A 12,393-nucleotide genomic window follows, 5' to 3' on the forward strand; every position below is an offset into this window, starting at 1 on the left:
AAACCCATGGTAATCTCTCTTTTCTTATCTCTAAGGTAAACCATGCTTTACTCTTTTTTTCCCCCCTTTCAAGTTAATCCAGACTCCTCTCTCATTCTTCATATGGGCTGTCAGTTTATTACTGTCACTTACTCAAAATCTATACTTAGAGTGTAAATTTTAAATTGTTTATATACAAACTTGTCTTCCCTTTATTCTCTCTCTAAAGTAGCAGTTCAACTGTCTAATGTCTAACTTAGAATGTAATAATTAAGAGTGTGTGGTTGTTTGAATATTGGCTCTGCCACTCACTTTGTGAGGATTGACTCCAAGCCTCTCTCAGAGTGATTGTAAGGATTGAGTATAGAATTTCCGTAGACACTTAGCATAGCTCTTATAACACAACAAATAGTATTTATTTAGTTAGTATTTATATTGGATTATTCCTCCTTAATATTCATCCTAATATGCCTTAAATAGGGTTTAGAATTTTTCCAATCAAGTTTATCTTTCCAAAATTTTTATTTTATTCAATGTCTATACCGTTCTCCTATCTTGTAGATCTCTGTATTAGTTTTCTAGGTTGCTGTATAACAAAATATGACCAACTGGATGGCTTACGACACCAGAAATGTGTTGTCTCAATTCTGAATGCTAGAAGTTCCAAATCAAGATGTTGGCAGAGCCATATTCCCTCTGAACCCTATAGAGGGGGATCCTTCCTTGCCTCTTAGCTCCTGGTACTTGCCAGCAGTTCTCGACTGTCCTGGGTTTGCAGCTGTGGTTCAGTCTCTGCCTCCAACACATGGGTCTTTGTTTCTTTGTGTCTTCTCTTTTCTTCTTCTTCTTAGGACACCAGTCACATTGGATTAAGGGCCCACTGTACTCTGGGATGACCTCATCTTAAGTAATTGCATCTTCAAAGGACTTACTTCCAAATAAGGTCAACATATCTTTTTAGGGCACATAACTCAACTCATAACCATATCTGGTAGATGTTACTTCCTCTATTCATTCCTGAGCCTTGAAAGTCATTTTTAAAATTTTTCTAATACCTTGTCCCACCTGTAGTTAATCAAACCTTGCATATTTTTATCTGGTGTCTCATGGATTGACCCCTCTTTCTTCATTCCTAGAATAACTATTTCTCCTACCCACAGTATAACATTTTTAACTAGTATCTTTTAGTTTTAATCTGCTTCCAGTTCATTTTCAATTCTGTTGTTAGATTAATGTTCCTGAGAGTTACTTATACTTTCTTCTATTTATTCACTTATTTACTCAGCAAGCATTTATTGGACATTTTCTATACATCAGGCAGTATTCTGCACTAATGATATAGAGATAAATTAAATGTTGTTTATCCTCAATAAATATATAACCTGGTGTCGTTTACCTGTAAACAAACAAGTACACTTGAAGATCCTGGCAGGTACTTTGTTAGGTGTATGGAGGAAGTAAAGTCAGAATACACAGAAGAGAGCAGCCAAATTACATGTGGGAAAGGGGCAAGTCAAAGAAATCCTTTCTAGAGTCAGAGGTATTATTCTTCCCAGAAATCATAACACTCTTTTTTCCTATAAATGGAACCATCCCCTTCTGATATGACATGTTTGCCCTCCTCTCCATGCCTTCTTTTTTTCTTTAGGCGGTTTCTGCTCCCTTCTCAGGCAGTCTTCCTTACCTTCATCATCTCAAACATCTTGCATTTTTCAAGACCTACTTTAGAGCCCACTTCTGTTCATCCCTTCTCAGATAATATCAGCTCACAGTGATCCCATTGGTTCAAACCTCTTATATAGAATTCTTCACACCAGGTATCTACACAAAGGACTTGCTACCTTAGAGAATCTGTGAACATGGATACACAGGGTTGCTAGGAATAAAATAAATGAACTTCTAGCACAGGTATTTGATACCTTACTTTGTACTATGTTCTAAATTATGAGCTTGCATCCATGGACAAAATTCAGGGTCTTTCAAAGTAGATGTTATACAGTGCAACTATGTTTGACTTCCTAAAATGCCAAGGCCATATAATCCAGAACTCTGTACTAATTTTGAAAAGTGGTAATAAGTTTGGCTTTGCTGAATTTCCAAATGGCTGTGGAATTAGACCTGGAAAAATTACATTTATACTTTATCCCGGCATTGCCAGACTTAGTCATCAGGGCAACTGGTTCCTCCCATGTTGCTGTGCGCCAGTTCCTGGCCACTGCACAGCTGGTTGGCTCTGCCACCCATGAGCTGCACTTCCACTCCTCTCTGAGGCACCTACCTATGGAGGCACTAGGAGGTTTAGAAACAAGAGTGCTGTTGTTTTACCCTCAGGCAAGAGAAGAGATGGCAAAAAAAAAGAAAAAAAGAAAAAAAAGGAAGTAATGAGTGAGAGGAAGTGCCTGTACTCCTTCAGATCCATTCTGGCCAGTTGGCAGAGAGAAGGAGTCCATTGCCAATTACCAGCAATGAGCCAGGGGTGACAATATTATACAACTTGGAAGTGAGTTTTTGGAAGAAACCACTTTGGATCTTAGTTTTCTCACTGTAAGAAAAAGAAAAAAAGGAAAAGAAAGAAGAAAAACTAAAAATGTATTAAAGAAGGGAAATAAATTATAGAACTTCAATCATAGAACTCTTTGATTTTCATTACCTCCAGCCTACACGAAGTGTCCCTCCTAAGTATTTCTATTCAACCTTGGTTTGCCTCTAGTTTTATACTTAAAGAATGGTGTTCTAATAGTCTATTCCTGGACTGGTTCCCTCATAGAGGGAGTGACCCCTTAAGTGAGGGGGAAGGAATCCATTACATTACCTTTGTATTCCCAATGTTTGGCACAGTAACAGATAAGTAATAAATATTTGTTGAAAAAACTATATTATCAAAATGCATTCATTCTGTTATTTTGATATTTTTTTCAAGAGTCAGTATATTTATCATTTGAAATCATTATTTTTTAAAGATTTTTATTTATTTATTAGAGAGAGAGAGAGAGAGAGAGAGAGAGAAAGCACTAGCAGGCAAAGGGGCAGAGGGAGAAGCAGGCTCCCCACTGAGTAGGGAGCCGCGGATGCATGGCAGGACCCTGCGATCATGACCTGAGCTGAAAGCAGAGGCTTAACTGACTAAGCCACCTAGGCTCCCTCATTTGAAAGCATTCTTAATGCGAAAGATGTTGGAAGACTGAAACATAGAAGAAAGGCTGAAACTCACACGGGGGATCTTGTAACTATGGCCTTGGCATAGGACAGCTGTGTCGTGAGAACTCACTGGGTGGTGTGCATTTGTGGATTTCTACTCTCCCACTGATATGCATTCAGACTGTCCTAGATCTGAAATACACTTTATTACCATATAGGACACTGAAGGACAGTCAAATAGATGATCAATCTGCTCTTAAGATAATACAATGTCATTTGGAATTCTACATTCTCTTTGCTCCTAGCTTACTTGAAGTCTGCTCTTATAAACATAACTTTCTCCCCCAAATGATTGAAGATTATTTTTGTTTTAGAATCTAGAAAATCCTCAGGTTGATGTTCCTGAGAATTAATTCTAGTTGATTAAAATACATGGCATTAGGTAATGACCTTTCAAAACACAGAGGAAGATTTCCAGAATCAAGTTTATAAAATTTCATTGTATATGCAAATTTTCCAGAATGTATAATTGAAATACACGTATATGCAAACTTATTTTTCTCCTATAAGAAAGTTTCATTACCTTTTGCAGTTTTTGTATATTTTGATTGTTTTTGGCAAGGAAGCTGGACTCCAAATGTCTCATTTCATGATCCACAGTGTACTCTTGTATTAGACAAGTATTCAGTAAGATTTGCTATATAAACAAATGTTGACTAAACGGATTAAATAATGCCTCCATTCCATTTGCCAGATTGACTAATTTATTTAGATTAACTTTTAGCAACAGTCTAAGGCAAACGTATTTGTGATATGGTAGAATATTTCATTTCACCTCAAAGTAAAGGCTCATATTTTATTTTTTCCTATACAGTAATAAACAGAGACACTGAGGCTCATTTTTCATGTATTAAAGTAAACAACCTAGTTACTCTGTCTTCTTGTCCAACCTAAATTTTACATACCACAGGTTAGCAAATGTCCTACATCCTTCTCTGATTTCAACACCTTCTAGCCACTGTTAGCACAAAATAATTGTTCCATCGCTATTTGGGATTGAATAAATAATTAAAAGTTTTTGAAAACTCTAAATCTTCCTATAGATATTTTAAGAAAATAATGAGTGTTCTTTTCTTTTACACATATTCACAGCCTCCATGTTTTTTAGAAATTATCATATGAATTAAACAATAGTGATAAAATTCAGAGTTTAAACAAAACCAAAAGCAATAATTTGTAATAATTGTAAATAATTTAAAGCTTTTGAAATTTAATAAAGCTTGTCATGTTCATATTACCTCTACAAAAGGGTGTTTTAATTTGATCTCCATTCATTTACTTATTAAAGGAAATAATTTCTCAAAAGCACGTAGATTTACAGGTCAAAATCTTGGGATTCCATTTTTGTATTTTTCTTATCCGATCATAGGATAAGGAAATATCCCTAGTTGAGTTCTGCGTTTTGCTAAAGAAACTTGCAAATCTTCCTTCTCAGTGTAGTAGAAGTATACAGGAAAGAAATTCTTGTCTTGGTTGTTGCTTTTCTTGTCTATTGTTTCCCCTACAAACACAGAAATATCCCAATAAATAGTTTTGCTGTGCATATAGAAAGTTATTAATATAACTTTTCAGTAAAGGCACAGCTTCTCTTTCTCCTTCTGAGTATCACTGTGGCATTTGTCTAGCATTGAGATTCGGTGCATACCGGGGCTTGATCTTAAAACAATCCAGAATGTGCATTAGAGAAGGTAAGCTGAACATGAAGATGAAGAGATGGATTTAGTTTTTGAAATAATGGTTTTAGTCTTATTTTAAATAATCTATTACCTGCTCTGGAAGTGATTTGAGTAAGGAATGCCAGAAAGAAGGGTAAAATCCATTTTCATTTCTGTTCTTCAATGAAATCGCCTTCTAATTTTGTAATAGCCACAAGATAGACATAAATTAAGTCTAGGTAGATCAGGACAAAAGTGGATATTATGGGTATTATTTAGTTCAAGTCCCTAAATAGACCCATGTGGAGAAAATTAGAAATTGTGCCTTCAGGATGAGAGTAGTAGGACCCCTTCCTCCAGAAGTGAACTCCCAAGGGAAGAGTGCAGAAAGAGACAGCCACTTTAGGTCCCCTTTCCACACTTCAAGGTATTTTAGACTTCTTCGTAGTAAAATGAATGGAATCAAAGAGCCATTGAGAACTGTGGAATGTTTCACTGACTGTAAAAGAAATTTCAGTTTGGTCAGGGCAAAGGCAGTGAGTAAAGAATAAGCCAATAAAGAATAAATTAGAAGAAATAAACTGACTACGATGTCTGGATTTTCTCTAGTGGCCTAAATCTTCTTCTGTGTCAGGGAACACAAGAAAGCAAAATTTAGTGGCAAAGAAATCATAAGATACAGAGTTGAAATCATTCTAAAAATGTTTTGTCATATAAAGTATTTAATTTTATACCCATCTTTTGTTTTTAAGTGTAGTGGACACACAATGTTGCACTTGTTTTGCGTATACGGCTTAGTGATTCCACAACTCTATACCTTATGCTGTGCTCACTGCAAGTCTAGCTACCATCTGTCACTCAGATCTGAGGACCCCGTACTGAATATTCTCTTAATATATAAAAATAACTCTCTTTCGTTATAAAAATGAATAAAAGTATATGTTCTTTTCAGGACAAAATAGAATAAATAACATTAATACATGATATTCCCACAATGCCAGGTATTTTAAATCCCTGTAGATATGGCCCACATTTAAATAGTAGTGAAAAATGAGCCTTTAAAAAAATTATATAATAAGTCCAGGATCAAAGCAAATAGTTTTATATCCAATATGGTCTAGATCTCTTCCTGGTATTCTTATAATTGAATATTCAACAAATTAATTCATCAAATACTTATTGAGCATCTACTATGATCCTGACACTATTATAAGAAATTGGGATATTATCAATGAACAAGCCAGAATAAATTCCATCTGTCCTTATAAAGCTGTTATTCTATCATGGGGAAACAAACAATAAGCATAAGTACAATAATATAGTTGGCTTGAAAGTGATAAGTACTATATTAAAAGGGAAAAAAAGCAGGAACTAGTGGATTGAGAGTGACATGGGTGTGTGTATGTGTGTGTGTGCTCATTTTCTAATTTTTTATAAGGTGGTTAGAGAAGGCTTTATGGAGAAGGTAGCTTGAGCTAAGACTTGAAGGAAATGATGGAAATTTGGAATGCAAGTACTATAGATTGCTCAGAATTTGCTGCTTACTTATCTCCAGACCATACAAAAGCCGTGATACCACCCATTTGACAGAAAAATAGCTAGGCAGATTTTTGGTTCTCCTCTTTATTTCAAACAGTATCATTCTGGGGAGAGATTAAGTAGACTGAATCCATTCGAAGCAATTCAGAACTGTTCATGCGTTTAGGTAGGCACGCACATTCAACATAGCACGGATTGTATTTAACTCATTCACTGAAGATTAACTTTTAAGAAAAGGACTAGACAGGCTTAATTTTCTTGGTGGTGTTTTTACAGCTATTCAACAGTTTGAGCCATGTTTTCGGAGAAAAAAAAAAATCTATGTCAAATGCATTAGCAGACTGTAAGTTGGTTTTCCAGACCAAATTGCAGATGAGCATTGGTGTGCATCATGTGTCATTTCAGTTTCACATTTTGGCCACAATCGTTTAGATTTCCCAATGATACATGGAAAGAAACTTAAGTAGTACCTAACATGAGAGATTTTCCTTCTTATTTTTCCCATTTTAACTAAAGTGAAAACAGCAGTTTTACTTAACTGAAAAGCCTTTACATGTGAGATTGAGAAGTGTCCACTGGTTGCACTGAAGAAACTACTCACCATTGTAAACAGTTTATCTAACTTCATTTTATTTCTGTGCTGCACTGAAATGCTGTATATGAGTTGTCTTCTGTTTCCTTTCTCAGATGTTAAGGTAGTTTTTCAAAATTAATTGTTATTATATTGCTTTAGAATATAAAATATGATCGTTCTTCATAATATAGAAATTTAACTCAGCTTAAATAATCACTGAATGCCTATTCTTGTTCATTTGGTGCAATAAAAGAGAGGAGGTAGGCACAACAAAAGTAACAATTTGGATAACCATCCTAAAAGGAGATTTAAATTTGGAAAGTGAAAGTCTATAGTGGATTGAAGAACAAATGATACAGACTCCATAGGCCTGCTCCATAGTCACCTACCCCCTCACCCTCTCACGGACCTTGAAGCTGAGGGGGAAAAATATTGTCCAAGTCTGTAACAGATCCCCCTCAACTGTCCCTGGCGGCTTCCTATGTATCTAATGTTTTAAATGCTGGGGATCAGATGAGGAAAGAGAAATGATGAATGTGGAATTGTTGGCATTTACTCAGAAGAGTCTGAAGGAAGAGCTTGAATATTCTACCCTCTTTGTGTCTCCCTTATGATAAACAATGCCCAAGAGCAGAGGGAAGGGAGGGAATTCCTTGGAAGATTCTCTGGAACCAAAGCCAGCAGCTGGGGCGATGCTGTGCACTGGAAAAGGCAGCGTCTGTGGTTTGGTCCAGGGGGGCACGTGGGACTGCCCTGCCGCTGCTTGCTGTGAATGCCTTAAGGCAGTCCCTGCCCATCTGGTGAGGGCCGCAGCTGACGCTTCCTTGATTGCAGTCCTTTAAAGACTTGTACAGTTAGAGAAACTTTAAATAATGTTAGCCCAGACCTTCATAACTCCAGCGGGGACCGAGGCCAGCTGCGTGAGGAAGTCGGAAGGGCTGCTATAGCTTTCTGAAATTTGTTCCAAAATATGAGCTGCTGTGCCTGACACAGTCTTCTTCCTTTCTGGTCCCACAGAGGTCTAGATACGAGGGACACACTTGGCAGGAGCCATCAAGTGACCTATTTCCTTTTCATTCAAAATAGGAGTCCCGAGTGTACACTCTCTCTGAGAAGTTTAGGGAAGGAGGAAGGACAGCTTCATGTGCTATCTTTTTAATAAGTACATCAATGAACAATTCCTTCCTTCCTTCACTCACGCATTCATCCACCCAGCTAATATATTCATCAAAGGCTGATTATATGACACTGGGTGTGAAGGTTACTGAGATGAACGTAAGTCTGGCTCCCAAGGAGCTCACAGTCCAGCAGGGAAAATTATCTGAACAAACACTTGTCTGAATAAGAGATTTAAAATTTGTGTGACATGTGAGAGCTCTACATTATTTCTGCAAGGAAGAACTTCAGTTAATGTCTAGGTAATGTCCAGCATCGGCTTAGGGACTTTTTTTTTTTTTTTAATATTTTATTTATTTATTCGACAGAGATAGAGACAGCCAGCGAGAGAGGGAACACGAGCAGGGGGAGTGGGAGAGAAAGAAGCAGGCTCATAGCAGAAGAGCCTGATGTGGGGCTCGATCCCATAACGCTGGGATCACGCCCTGAGCTGAAGGCAGACGCTTAACCGCTGTGCCACCCAGGCGCCCCGGCTTAGGGACTTTTATTTCATATATTTTCCAAAGTTTTTAAGTAGACCCCAATAATTTACTACACAAAGAGAATCACATCTTTCCTGGGCAAAGATTTCAATATGGCCATTTCTATGCAGGGTTTTTTGGTACAAATATAATTCTGTAAAGGAATGTGGACCGAGGGCATGGCACATAGGTGAACAGCAGTTTTGATGACTGAATTTCTAATTATCTGTTATAATAGGATGGTGGATTTGGTCTGCCATCTAGTGATTAAAACTGAATTCTTATAACTACCTTTAAAAGCACATAAAAGCTTTATGAGAAGACACATCTGTGAAGATGTATGGGAAACACAGGACAATTGAGTTACTCTTGAATAAAATGTGGTCAGATAAAATACATCTCGTCTCTCTAAGATATCAGTGCCAGGACATTTGTGGTAATGACTTCACAATGGACTGGTTCAATTTGTTGGAACATGGTAAGGATAAAAGAACCCTGCAGCTTGGAAGACAAGATTTTTAGAAGTCGCAACACCACAGAAGAACACAAAATAATGGCAATATTATCAGGTGTCTACCAGTCCTCCTCAATTTTAGCACAGTTAAAGAAATACAGATAGCAAACTACAAGTGTCACAATATTGCACTTTGGGAATTTTTAAAAAGATTTTATGAAAACAAATTGTTTATGCATGTACTTTAAGACCAGTAATTGTTTATGTTCTAGGCCTTAAATCAAGGTTCATGTTAGCTTGGGTTAATTTCTATGATTTGCATAGAGGAATCAGGACAGTATTGAATCTCTCAGAATGTCATGTGAACATTTCTATTTGTTTTTTTTATAATATTGTCATTTATAAAATAATTGTGTCATGACAACTTCACTGCAAATTGTCTACAATTTTGCTTTCTATTTTACTTTTCTTCTCATTGAAGTAAATATCTATGGAGACAACAGCAGGGCCAACCTAATCATCAGGCGCACAACTACCATGTACAAACCCGAGAACGGCAAGCCACCCTGTATTTTCTTCTCGGTGTTTCTTTGTACATGTCTTTCATTCAGACATGAACAATGAGAGTTCACTGAGTTTTTGTGCCCTCTGTAATGTGTGTGGATTCTTGTGCGGGGGAAGAGAAGACAGGGTTTAGCAGCAAATGTGGTTTTTCATCTCCTTGCCATCTAAAAGCATTCCAACTAACTTTCCACATCATCTTAAATTTAATTATAAATTCTCAGGGGAAAAGGACCAGTGATGACTCAGAGTATATAACTAACTTCTAACATTGTCATTTAAAGAAAGTCATCCAGTGGCTCACTTCTTTGCCCCTTGCATTGAGGTCATGCTGTCTTAAACTTTCAGGAAGAAAGTGACCTTCTATGAGTTAACACAAAGGAGAGAATGTGTCTTTTTATTCCAACCCCAAAGGAGCCACAGAGAGCAGGATAACTCATCCCAAAGAGTCTCTCACACATTTTAATGATATTTAATTGACAGCATGATTACACAGCATCTTGGTTTTTGTTTGTTTTTCATATTCTCTATTTCCATATATCTCATTGCTTCATTGGTGCAACTAAGGTCTACCTCACAATGATAATATACTTTTTGAAAATAGAACAGATATACTTTCAATATTTTGCACATGCAGTATAGGCACATACCCACTTAACTCTCAGTAAATATGTCAAATACTTTTGCCCCTCAGGGTGTGGAATGGGAGAAGCAAACTACTTGAACTTATGGTGAATCTCATTTTCAGCCAATGGCATTTAGTGTTTATGACTGGATATTTCTTTCTCAATCTTAAAACTCAATGAACAAAGTTACTCTTAAATTATTTACTTAATTGAATTGTTCAATAGACTATAGATATAAGTCCATTTCTATATAGGTTGTGTTTTGTGGAAATGTTCATCATGGAGCTACATTGTTTCAAAGTGATTTTTCATCTGAAAGTAACAAGGCTTTTTGATGGACAGATTTCTGAATTTATTTCAAAATAGTCCTACATTACACCGTGTTAAGGCATGAGTTCAATTTTCTCTCTGGCTTAAAATTCCTAAAATACACAGAGTCAATACTGTTTGGATCAGCTGTGTGTTTTGTGATAAACCTCTTTGTTGAAGATGAAACAGATTAGAAACTTAGCGTCTTAGTTATCTTCTTGTGACTGTGGTGTCGTGCTTTGAAAACAACTCTCCATTTGCCACATAGCGGGGTTGAAGGACCAGATATGTGAGCAAAAGCATTCCATGGAGCAGTGAGAAGTCGTTACCCAAGAAAAGCTTTCTGGGGTTAGGAGGATAGATATTTGGGTCAATGTCTTTACCCTGAACTGAAATTTTTATCTGTAGCTCTGCACTGAGTATATTTATATGGCAAATGATAAGTTCTTTCTATTGTAATACTTTGTATAGTGACAGATGGTTACTACATTTATTGTGGTGAGCGTTTTGTAATGTATGTAATTGTCGAATCACTGTGTTGTACACCTAAAAATATAATACCGTATGTCCACTACACTTCAATTAAAAATAAAGAAAAAATTATAAATTATTTTATATACTAATCACAAATACATTTTTAATTTTTAGTTTTATTTTTGTAAAGTACAAAGTTAATGCCAGTGCAATTAAGTTAGTGAACCATAATTTAGATTCATTCATTCACTCATTCATATCTATCCATTGAACAACTATTTGTTGAATGTTGGCTCTCTGCAAGGTATGGAGTCAAGCTTTAGAAATACCACAATGATCAAGGAAAACTTGTTCTTACCTTCGTGGAATTTACTGGCTAGTGAAGGAGATAAGAAAATAAACAAATAAAAATAGGAAATTGATACTACTTGTGATAAGTTATATGAGGGCAGTGAGTTTTGTCTGTCTGTTCACATTTTAGAAACTGATTAATTAGCTGGCATAAAAACCAAAATGAATGACTGGGTGGATGAGTGAATGAGTTGGATAAAGGAGGTCTGCTTTTGTAGAGTAGCCAGAATTGTGGGGGCAGGTGACAAGCAAACTATAATAGTGAGCTCTGTGTGCCTGACATGAGGGAGGGGAAAGTTGTGCAAGGAATGGGAAGAGGATGTTTGGGCTTCAGAATTTAAGTAGTTTGGAGGATTCTAAAGGAATTAAGCAAAGATGATATGATCCACATTGTCTTTTAAGATACTATAGTTTCTTAAAAGTCACAAAGTTAAAGATAATATATTTATCTTGTAATAATAGTAATAGAATTGTTATTTGTGTAAATGTGTGTGTATATTTTCCAAATCTGCATTACATTTTTATCTAAATGTAGAAAAGTATTTGGCGATATTATATCATAGCTTACCATATTGTTGTGGTCATGACTTTCCTTAATTAATTTTGATGCAAAGATAATAAATTGCCTGTTTAAGCTTTGCTTGTCCTTTGTGGTTTAGTAAGCACCTTTAGTTTAGCAAATACATCCCATGAAATGAGATACTTTATTCCTTTTCTACCTTATGTTTAAAACTAATTTTTAAAAACCCTCCCTCCCTTTTCTTTTAGTTTTCTTCATGGAACAAGGATACATACTATCTTCTGTTGTTGCAGGATTTACTAATCTAAAGTTTCTAGTGATTGAAAATCACATAAGGTTCACCGAACACGGAAATTATATATTCCCTTTTGAACCATTCTTTTTCTCCCCCTTTCAATTTTTTTTTTTAATCTCTTCTTACTGATCTTCCTATGTTTGGTTATTTAAACCTTCACAAATGAAATATTTTGGGAAACATTACCTGATATCTACTTTGGATCACCTATTTTCTTTCCC

The 12,393-nt window shown here is 36.1% G+C and overlaps 1 protein-coding gene across 1 annotated transcript in view; it reads left to right on the plus strand.

Annotated features, from left to right (window-relative positions):
• The window catches only part of COL5A2 (collagen type V alpha 2 chain), a 136,683-nt gene that overhangs the window by 52,470 nt on the left and 71,820 nt on the right, over window positions 1-12,393 (plus strand). The window lies entirely within an intron of this gene.

This window comes from Ursus maritimus, unplaced genomic scaffold (genome assembly GCF_017311325.1).
Source record: "Ursus maritimus isolate PB19 unplaced genomic scaffold, ASM1731132v1 scaffold_1, whole genome shotgun sequence".
NCBI classification, from domain to species: domain Eukaryota; kingdom Metazoa; phylum Chordata; class Mammalia; order Carnivora; family Ursidae; genus Ursus; species Ursus maritimus.